Source organism: Coregonus lavaretus, assembly GCF_964263955.1.
Source record: "Coregonus lavaretus genome assembly, chromosome: 13".
Lineage (NCBI taxonomy): Eukaryota > Metazoa > Chordata > Actinopteri > Salmoniformes > Salmonidae > Coregonus > Coregonus lavaretus.
The window spans coordinates 41,252,138-41,263,442 of NC_140000.1; the positions used below are offsets into that span (position 1 = coordinate 41,252,138).

Sequence of the window (11,305 nt, forward strand, 5' to 3'; positions counted from 1 at the left end):
GCGGCTGAGCCGTTGTTGCGCTTAGACTTTTCCACTTCACAATAACAGCACTTACAGTTGACCGGGGCAGCTCTAGCAGGGCAGAAATTTGACAAACTGACTTGTTGGAAAGGTGGCATCCTATGACGGTGCCATGTTGAAAGTCACTGAGCTCTTCAGTAAGGCCATTCTACTTCCAATGTTTGTCTATGGAGATTGCATGGCGGTGTGCTCGATTTTATACACCTGTCAGCTACGGGTGCAGCTGAAATAGCCGAATCCACTAATTTGAAGGGGTGTCCACATACTTTTGTATATATAGTGTACATTCATTTCCAATGGAAGCTGCATTTGCCTTGCAGCATTTCATTGCAGAGGCTGTTGCAGTGCGTTCTGTGTGGTGCATAAGTTGGATTTGTCAAAGGCATGCATCAAATTGTATGTGTAGATGGCTTGACAGAAGTGGTAGCAGAAGATGAATGTTGAACTTTTGTTGCACACATATCCCGATTGACACTGTAGTTGTGATCGAGGCGTAAGCAGCTTAATGATTTCGATGCATGCCTCGGAGCTCCGGTATCAAACGTAACACCCCTACTTATTTGATCGAATATAAGTTTAGCAATGAGTAGGTTGTTACGAGTATACTGATATAAGTAGGGCACGTGACATCCCGGCAACTTTGCGAAAGAATACTTTATATCGGAGTTGTGCCTGTTGTTCACACGCTTATCTCATTGGCTAGAATGGTCCGACCTGATCTTGCCGCGCTCAGTTCCTCAACCTGAAAACACGCGATACCGTAAAGTGTTGTGTATTCGCGCACCAAATTCAGGCGGAGCCTGAAGCGCGGCTGGTTTGACTGCGTTTTGCGAGTCTCCGCACACTTGACCGCAGTGAGTGATATAGGTTACTCAAATCGGTTAATAAGGTTCGACTTGTTACATTAACAGGCAGTTGAAACAAATATACAGATTAGAATATAATATACATGAAAAGAATGCATCTCTCTCTCATTTATTTCCAATGCAGAATGTGGGGCGTGGCTCCACCTAAAATAAGACTCTGCCTCGTTATGCCGATTGGCCAGACCTGCCCTGTTCTAGAACCGGGTAGTTCAGCGCTCCCGCGATTCTCGAAACTTGACTGTCAGTCTCTTCGTACATTGCACAGGAGAATTGGACTGACTAGTGTGTGCTATTTTGAGCCGTCCTCTATTCCTATATCTTTCGGAACTGTTGTTGTTGACATTCAACACTGAAGGGAACTTGTAGGTCGTCGTTAAAGACTGTCCACCAGGGATGTTCGACCTAACGAAGGAATGGAATCTGTCGTTTGCCGGCTGCGGGTTCCTGGGGATCTATCACATCGGAGTGGCCAGCTGCCTGTTGGAACAAGCGCCTTACCTTATCAAAGGAGCAACCAAGATCTACGGGGCTTCGGCCGGTTCCCTCTCCGCCTCGATGCTCGCCAGCCAAGCATCAATAGGTAGGCTACAGTACCCTACGCTGGCCCTTGATTTCACCGGTCCCTGTCATCAACTGATTGCCTGGATGGGGACTTTTACGCACAAGGAGTACTCCTCTCTTTCATGTGTTTAGGGCAACTTTAGATTAGCAGTCAAATTAACTTTCAAGAATAATAACTTGTGGTCTTGACACATGGGGTGAAATTAATTGTACAATGCTGGAAACGTTGCTCCTATGTAATAGATAGGTGATTGTACTGGTGTTATAGGTTGAATTTAGATTTTTAAAATAAGCTACATTTTTGTCATGTTATAAACTGCAAATTATTTATAATTACATGGTCAGAGCCAAAATATCTGCCTGTGTAGAAATATTGTAGCCTACCATTCATTGATCATACCACACTATTGATAGATGCCATCTGAGTCATTTATAGGACTATTGACCTATTGGTCCTCTGGATCAGAGGCCTCCCAATGTTACTGATTGATCTCGCTGACTAGGGGCACACACACAATCACGATTAAGAGCAAATATAACCCTGCATCACATAGAACTGATTTAGAGAGTAGCTCTTAGCTGAGTCTCTGTGTGATACCAGGCCTTTTCACTTTCTCTTAATTTTGAACCCAATAACCTTATAGTCAAGAGACGAAGGAGTAGCCTGCAAGGTTTCTTGGAATCAGTCCATACCTGTCCCAGTTGTATCATGTCTAAATGAGAGAGAGAGAGTTAAAGAGGGTGAGAGATTGAAAGAAAGAGTGAAAGAGGGAGACTTATAGAGTGATTAGTCAATATAGGGTCATGAACCTTTTACCGCGGTGGGCTAAAACGTGTCCACACAGAGCGTTTCTTGGTAGTCTTAAACAAATCTACTTTGAAACAAACGTATACACCTCACACATGGTTATGGACTTACATTGAAGAAGACACCTGTACCATATATGATATAGAGTTGAAATGTATTCAATTTTGAGTTTGCATCCCAATATGACACTTTATATACAGTACATCACAGAAGACTGAAATATAACAAAACGCCTAGTTTGTTTATTGATCTGTACACTGAGGTGACTATTCAAAGATGCTCAGCTGGTCAATATCCCCCTCCAGTGATTCCCCAACATCTTGTCAACATGTGCCCTGAAAATCGCGCAGATATCTTCTACCAATCTGACTGTATGTGCTTTTATCCATACCAAGGCTTAGACATCTTTTAGGTGTCAAAAACCTCTCCAAAATGTCAAATTGTGTCAAATCTTTCTACAGCAATTTTATGGACAAAATTACCTTCTTTGATGTAGACAAAAAAATGTAATGTGTTCATGAGTGTTTGTGTTTAGGCCCGGTGGCCAAAAACCTCTCCAAATACATTTACGGTTTTAGACCTATTCTTCAAAATATCTTACAGATATCTTCCAGGCCCTTTCTCACCCTCGCTCATCATGTTACAAGCTGACAGGCACAGACCATAAAAGCCTCTAGCTCACTCAACTACACCTCCCCCTCTCCAGCATGGGGCAGATAAGGATGTGGCTCCACTGAACTGACCAATCAGCAGTGAGGAGACTTGATAGGCAGTGTACTCTTGTGACCCCTTCAACACCAACTTTTCTATCACCAACAAGTACATCACCCCATCTAATGGAGAGGTGTCAATTGCACAGGTCATGACAGTTCAGCTGTATTGAACATGTAGCTGTACCGAACACAGGCCCACAGCCCATTTGAACTGTTACTGCTTTACTCAATGTTGATGCTATACAGACACTACAAATACAGAGCAAGGGAAATACAGGTAGACTTCGTTCATGCCACAGTAAAGGGGATGTACAGATACCTATAGATGTTTATGTGCATGCAAAGGGGAGCTCTGGTCACGGACACAGCTGCGGTGAGTAGTAATACTTATTTTTTTGTAATCCGGGGAGAGGTTGCATCACAGAGATTCCTGAAAGGTGAAAAACAATTGTGTAAATGTTTAGTATTTTTGGTCTCTGAATTTAAAAAGCCCTGCATAGCCTAAAGACACTATAAACAGGGGCCCTTGTTGGGACCACAATTGCTTGGCAGCATATTCAGGATTTCTTTCAAAAGCGAGTCAGTAGGCTATAACAATTGAATAAACTAGATATTCAAAATAGTGTTGTGCTTGCATAGGCTATAAAGCGCTAACTCAGCCAGCCAAAAGTACCTGTGGTAGGTGAGGATGGAGGAGAGTGACTGGTGTGGATCAATTGATTCATCCAGGAGAGAGGTTTCATATGAGCAGGGGTTTGAACATCATTCATATTCAATCTCTCCCTATCCCAATCTGCTGTCCCCACTTGCTTCAAGATGTCCATCATTGTTCATGTACCCAAGAAAGCAAAGGTAACTGAACTAAATGACTATCGCCCCATAGCACTGACTTCTGTCATCATGAAGTGCTTTGAGGCTAGTTAAGGATTTTATCACCTCCACCTTACCTGTCACCCTAGACCCACTTCAATTTGCATACCGCACCAATAGATCCACAGACGATGTAATCGCCATCGCACTGCACACTGCCCTATCCCATCTGGACAAGAGGAATACCTATGTAAGAATGCTGTTCATTGACTATAGCTCAGCCTTCAACACCATAGTACCCTCCAAGCGCATCATTAAGCTCGGGGCCCTGGGTCTGAACCCCGCCCTGTGCAACTGGGTCCTGGACTTCCTGACGGGCCGCCCCCCAGGTGGCGAAGGTAGGAAACAACACCTCCACTACGCTGATCCTCAACACATGGGTCCCACAAGGGTGCGTGCTCAGCCCCCTTCTGTACTCCCTGTTCACCCATGACTGCGTGGCCACTCATGCCTCCAACTCAATCATCAAGTTTGCAGATGACAACAGTAGTAGGCCTGATTACCAACAATGACGAGACAGCCTACAGGGAGGAGGTGAGGGCCCTGGTGGAGTGGTGCAGGAAAATAACCTCTCCCTCAACATCAACAAAATTAAGGAGCTGATCATGGACATCAGGAGACAGCAGAGGGAGCACGGCCCTATCCACATCGACGGAGCCGCAGTGGAGAAGGTGAAAAGCTTCAAGGTCCTCTCCATACACATCAGTGACAATCTGAAATGGTCCACCCACACAGACAGTGTAGTCAAGAAGGCGCAACAGTGCCTCTTCAACCTCAGGAGGCTGACGAAATTAGGCTTTTACAGATGCACAATTGAGAGCATCCTGTTGGGCTGTATCACTGTCTGGTACGGCAACTGCACTGCCCGCAACCGCAGGGCTCTCCAGAGCGTGGTGCGGTCTGCCCAACGTATCACTGGGGGCACACTGCCTGCCCTCCAGGACACCTACAGCACCCTATGTTACATGAAGGCCAAAAAGATCATCAAGGACATCAACCACCTGAGCCACGGCCTGTTCACCTCGCTATCATCCAGAAGGCGAGGTCAGTACAGGTGCATCAAAGCTGGGACAGAGAGACTGAAAAACAGCTTCTATCTCAAGGCCATCAGACTGTTAAATAGCCATCACTAGCCGGCTACCACCCGGATACTCAACACTGCACCTTAGAGGCTACTGCCCTATGTACATAGACATGGAATCACTTGTCACTTTAATAATTGAACACTAGTCACTTTAATAATGTTTACATACTGCTTTACTCATTTCATGCGTATATACTGTATTATACTGTATTATAGTCAATGCCACTCCGACATTGCTCGTCCTAATATTTCTAAATTCCATTATTTTACTTTTAGATTTCTGTGTATTTTTGTAAATTGTTAGATACTACTGCACTGTTGGAGCTAGGAACACAAGCATTTCGCTACACCCGCAATAACATCTGCTAAATATGTGTATGTGACCAATAACATTTGATTTGATTTGAATTATTAAAAAAGCAAAAAAAATGTGTATACGGTGTACACCTTGGTAACGTCCATGAATGTGTGGTAGCGTTAGCATGCCAACTAAGACAGATAACATTACATTTACATTTTAGTCATTTAGCAGACGCTCTTATCCAGAGCGACTTACAGTTAGTGAATACATATTTTTTTATACTGGCCCCCCGTGGGAATCGAACCCACAACCCTGGCGTTGCAAACGCCATGCTCTATCAACTGAGCTACATCCCTGCCGGCCATTCCCTCCCCTACCCTGGACAACGCTGGGCCAATTGTGCACCGCCCATGAGTCTCCCGGTCGCGGCCGGCTGCGACAGAGCCTGGATTCGAACCAGGATCTCTAGTGGCTCAGTTAGCACTGCGATGCAGTGCCTTAGACCACTGCGCCACTCAGGAGCCCGACCGGGGCTTGTTGATTACCATCAACAACGTTTCCAATAAAAGATGCACTAAACTGGTTTTGCCATTGAAGAATCCACGTTGAACAGCTGTTGATTTATGACCGTCAGTGGAGGCTGCTGAGGGCAAGACGGCTCATAATAATGGCTGGAACAGAGCTACCATTCCACTGATTCTCTCCAGCCATTACCACGAGCCCATTCTCCCCAATTAAGGTGCCACCAACCTCCTGTGATGAAGAGCAGGTAGCTTAGTGGTTAAGAGCGTTGTGCCAGTAACCGAAAGGTCGCTGGTTCTCATCCCCGAGCCGACTAGGTGAAAAATATGTCGATGTGCCCTTGAGCAAGGCACTTAACCCTAATTGCTCCTGTAAGTCGCTCTGGATAAGAGCGTCTGCTAAATGACTAAAATGTAAATGACTTGGTGTCTGAGGGGAGAGAGGCTGATAAAGATCTCAACTGGTGATTTGGCAGGCTGAGGGCCTGTTTGACATAGAAACTCCAGATTTTAAGCGGGAGTTTTGAAATATGGTTGATGAATTATGAAAATATGAAGAATATTAATAAATAGACGCCAGGGGGCCACTAGAGGGTGCTAAAGCAGGATGAGACAAAATAAAGACTGGATTGTTGTGAAAATTGGCAGAAGAAACATCTAGGTTACCATTCATGATAACAGTTCGTATAGGGTCACTGGCGTAGCACAGATTATGTCACGTATAATTCACTGTATCACAATTCCAGTGGGTCAGATGTTTACATACACTAAGTTGACTGTGCCTTTAAACAGTTTGGAAAATTCCAGAAAATGATGTCAAGGCTTTAGAAGCTTCTGATAGGCTAATTGACATCATTTGAGTCAATTGGAGGTGTACCTGTGGATATATTTCAAGGCCTACCTTCAAACTCAGTGCCTCTTTGCTTGGCATCATGGGAAAATCAAAAGAAATCAGCCCAAAAAAATTGGACACCTCCACAAGTCTGGTTCATCCTTGGGAGCAATTTCCAAACACCTGAAGGTACCACGTTCATCTGTACAAACAATAGTACACAAGTATAAACACCATGGGACCACGCAGCCGTCATACCGCTCAGCAAGGAGACGCGTTCTGTCTACCAGAGATTAAGGTACTTTGATGCGAAAAGTGCAAATCAATTCCAGAACAACAGCAAAGGACCTTGTGAAGATGCTGGAGGAAACAGGTACAAAGGTATCTATATCCACAGTAAAACAAGTCCTATATCGACATATAACCTGAAAGGCCGCCCAGCAAGGAAGAAGCCACTGCTCCAAAACCGCCATTAAAAAAGCCAGACTACGGTTTGCAACTGCACATGGGGACAAAGATTGTACTTTTTGGAGAAATGTCCTCTGGTCTGATGAAACAGAAATAGAACTGTTTGGCCATAATGACCATTGTTATGTTTGGAGGAAAAAGGGGGACGCTTGCAAGCCGAAGAACACCATCCCAACCGTGAAGCACGGGGGTGGCAGCATCATGTTGTGGGGGTACTTTGCTGCAGGAGGGACTGGTGCACTTCACAAAATAGATGGCATCATGAGGAAGGAAAATGATGTGGATATATTGAAGCAACATCTCAAGACATCAGTCAGGAAGTTAAAGCTTGGTCGCAAATGGGTCTTCCAAATGGACAATGACCCCCAAGCATACTTCCAAAGTTGTGGCAAAATGGCTTAAGGACATCAAAGTCAAGGAGTGGCCATCACAAAGCCCTGACCTCAATCCTATAGAAAATGTGTGGGCAGAACTGAAAAAGCGTGTGCGAGCAAGGAGGCCTACAAACCTGACTCAGTTACACCAGCTCTGTCAGGAAGAATGGGCCAAAATTCACCCAACTTATTGTGGGAAGCTTGTGGAAGGCTACCCAAAACGTTTGACCCAAGTTAAACAATTTAAAGGCAATGCTACCAAATACTAATTGAGTGTATGTAAACTTCTGACCCACTGGGAATGTGATGAAATAAATAAAAGCTGAAATAAATAATTCTCTCTACTATCATTCTGACATTTCACATTCTTAAAATAAAGTGGTGATCCTAACTGACCTAAGACAGGGAATTTTTACTAGGATTAAATGTCAGGAATTGTGAAAAACTGAGTTTAAATGTATTTGGCTAAGGTGTATGTAAACTTCTGACTTCAACTGTATATGAATACGTTATAAGCCATTACATTTTTTTATTTATTACAGGAAATTAGCTTTAAAGCTGCAAAATTCTCTCTCTGCTCCCCATGCACCGAATACAACAAGTGTAGACTTTACTGTGAAGTGCTTACTTACGAGCCCTTTCCCAACAACTAGAGTTAAAAAGTAAGAACATTTGCACGCAGAAAAGGAAATGGGAACACAATAAAATAACGAGGCTATATAAAAGGAATACCTGTACCGAGTCAATGTGCAGGGGTACGAGGTAGGTGAGGTGATTTAGGTAATATGTACATGTAGGTAGGGGTAAAAGTGACTAGGCAATCAGGATAGAAAATAAACAGATAATAAACAGAGTAGCAGCAGCGTGGGAAAGTGTGTCTATGTGTGAGTGTGTGTGCGCGTGAGCGTATGTAGTGTGTGTGAGCGTTTGTGTGTGTCTCTGTAGAATGTGTGGGTGAGTCCAGTGAGTGTGCATAGCAGTGCAAGAGAGTGCAAAAAAAAGGGGGTCACTAAAATAGTCTGGTTAGCCATTTGATTAACTATTACACTACCTCAGTATTTTCTTATCACCAATAGATTTTCTTTATAGGAACTCTGTGTGCATACCAGTCATTAGATCCATTCCATCAAAGTGTAGATAAGATGAACACACATAACTAGCTCAGTACAGGTGCAGAGCAGTAAATAAGTGAAATCAGTGGATAAATGTTTTTTGTGAGCTACGGATCACTGTTTAATTCCCTTGAGAATCAATTTTCCTTTGAACAAAACAATTACCCAATTCCTCCCAATGGAAGGCCCTAACATACTGTCTGTCCGTCCCTCCCCTCCTCTAGCTAGGTGCTGTGAGGATGTGATCGAGACGGTCAAGGAGGCCCGGAAGCGTAACCTGGGTCCCCTCCACCCCTCATTCAACCCGCTCAAGATCATCAGGTCGGGCCTGGAGCGCGACCTGCCCGCCGATGCACACACACTCGCCTCCGGGAGGCTGTGTGTGTCACTCACTCGCGTGTCTGATGGACAAAATGTCATCGTGTCCGAGTTCAAGTCCAAGGAGGAGCTCATCCAGGTGAGTGTGCCTCACTCAACCCACCTGGGCTGCTATTCACAAAACATAGGAGTACTGATCTTGGATCAGTTTGGGCTTTTAAATCATAATAGATAAGAGGTGGGACCTGATTGTAGATCAGCACTCCTACTATGAAACGCATTGTGAATATGGGCCCTGAACACCGCTGTGCACTTGAGAGTTTTTCCATATCCCATATTTATCCCATACATATCCCATACATATTTGTCCTTTCACCTACTAGCCTTGCCATTGACTGTTTACATAAGTTGTATTTAGTGTAAACTGGGTTGAACTGTGTAACATCTCTTTCTCTGGTGTGTCCACAGGCGCTGCTGTGCAGCTGTTTCATCCCCATATACTGTGGCCTGATCCCCCCATCCTTCCAAGGAGTGGTAAGTGCCCAAGGCCCTAATGCCTCAACTGCTTTCTTATGTTTCCTTGAACACTGTTTCCTTATTTTCTAAGAAGAAGCAGCAGATGTTGGACTTGGTTTATTATGATCTCATCTTTGATGCCTTTATTGCTCAGGTCATAGTCATAAGGACATGACCAAAAGTATGTGGACACCTGCTTGTCGAACATCTCATTCCAAAATCATGGGCTTTAATTTGGAGTTGACCCCCCCTTTGCTGCTATAACAGCCTCCACTCTTCTGGGAAGGCTTTCTACTAGATGTTGAAACATTGCTGAGGGGACTTGCTTCCATTCAGCCACAAGAGCATTAGTGAGGTTGGGCACTGATGTTGGCCGATTAGGCCTGGCTCGCAGTCGGCGTTCCAATTAATCCCAAAGGTGTTCGATGGGGTTGAGGTCAGGGCTCTGTGCAGGCCAGTCAAGTTCTTCTACACCGATCTCGACAAACCATTTCTGTATGGACCTCGCTTTGTGCATGGGGGCATTGTCATGCTGAAACAGGAAAGGGCCTTCCCCAAACTGTTGCCTAAAAGTTGGAAGCACAGAATCGTCTATAATGTCATTGAATGCTGTAGCATTTAGCCTAGCCCAAACCATGAAAAACAGCCTCATACCATTATTCCTCCTCCTTCAAACTTTACAGTTGGCACTATGCATTGGGGCAGGTACCATCTGCCAAACCCAGATTCATCCGTTGGACTGCCAGATGGTGAAGCGTGATTCATCACTCCAGAGAACGGGTTTCCACTGCTCCAGAGTCCAAAGGTGGTGAGCTTTACACCACTCCAGCCGACGCTTGGCATTGCGCATGGTGATCTTAGGCTTGTGTGCGGATGCTCGGCCATGGACGAACAGTTCTTGTGCTGACGTTGCTTCCAGAGGCAGTTTGGAACTCGGTAGTGAGTGTTGCAACCGAGGACAGACCATTTTTACGCACTACGCACTTCAGCACTCGGCGGTCCCGTTCTGTGAGCTTGTGTGGCCTACCACTTTGCGGCTGAGCCGGTGTTGCTCCTAGACGTTTCCACTTCACAATAACAGCATTTACAGTTGACCGGTCAGCTCTAGCAGGGCAGAAATGTGACGAACTGACTTGTTGGGAAGGTGGCGTCCTATGATGGTGCCACATTGAAAGTCACTGAGCTCTTCAGTAAGGCCATTCTAATTCCAATGTTTGTCTATGGAGATTGCATGGCGGTGTGCTCGATTTTATACACTTGTCAGCAACAGGTGTGGCTGAAATAACCAGGGAGTCCAGGGTGGCTCCATTCTAAACTGAGCACAGTTCTCCAAAACATAAACTACCATATAACACTGACCGATTTAGGTATTCTATCGCTCTCTCTCTCGCTCTCGCTCTCTCTCTCTCTCTCTCTCTCTCGCTCTCGCTCTCGCTCTCGCTCTCGCTCTCGCTCTCGCTCTCGCTCGGTTTCATTTAAACTAGATTTCATCACTGGACTACATTCTCGTAACAGTTGGCTTTGACACTCTGAACAAGGAAATATACTACATTCTTTGCCCTCAGCCCTGAACTCTCTTTGCCAACCTCACTGCGAAATTGAGTCTTGATCATGCTTTGGAACTGGCACTGCTATCCTTTTTCCCCCTCAGATGTTCTAAGCGTTTTACACTAGAAAAATATGAATTCATTCACAAATCTGAACTTGAAATGGAGCAACATCGTGTAATTATATAAGACTGGCGTAAAAATTGATAAATTCTCCAAATAGTAATGTCAGATTGTTTGGTCATGAGTTAGCAGTGTGGAGAGGTTGGCTAAGGGGAAATATTGTACTGGCATGCCTAATATGCCCACAAGAGGGGAATGTTTCCTTGAATAAGTCGTATCATATTATATTTCAGTGATAACCGAGTTGGGTTATAAGTTACATGTTGTTTA

At 44.7% G+C, this 11,305-nt stretch overlaps 1 pseudogene across 1 annotated transcript in view; it reads left to right on the forward strand.

The window, feature by feature from the left end:
• Positions 1-1,094: 1,094 nt before the first annotated feature.
• LOC311140311 (patatin-like phospholipase domain-containing protein 2) overlaps positions 1,095-11,305 on the forward strand; it is a 65,235-nt pseudogene continuing 55,024 nt past the window's right edge. Inside the window, exons 1-3 of the transcript XR_014615503.1 lie at positions 1,095-1,467; positions 8,756-8,988; positions 9,318-9,383. The product of XR_014615503.1 is annotated as a patatin-like phospholipase domain-containing protein 2 (transcript). The remainder of the gene's footprint in view (positions 1,468-8,755; positions 8,989-9,317; positions 9,384-11,305) is intronic.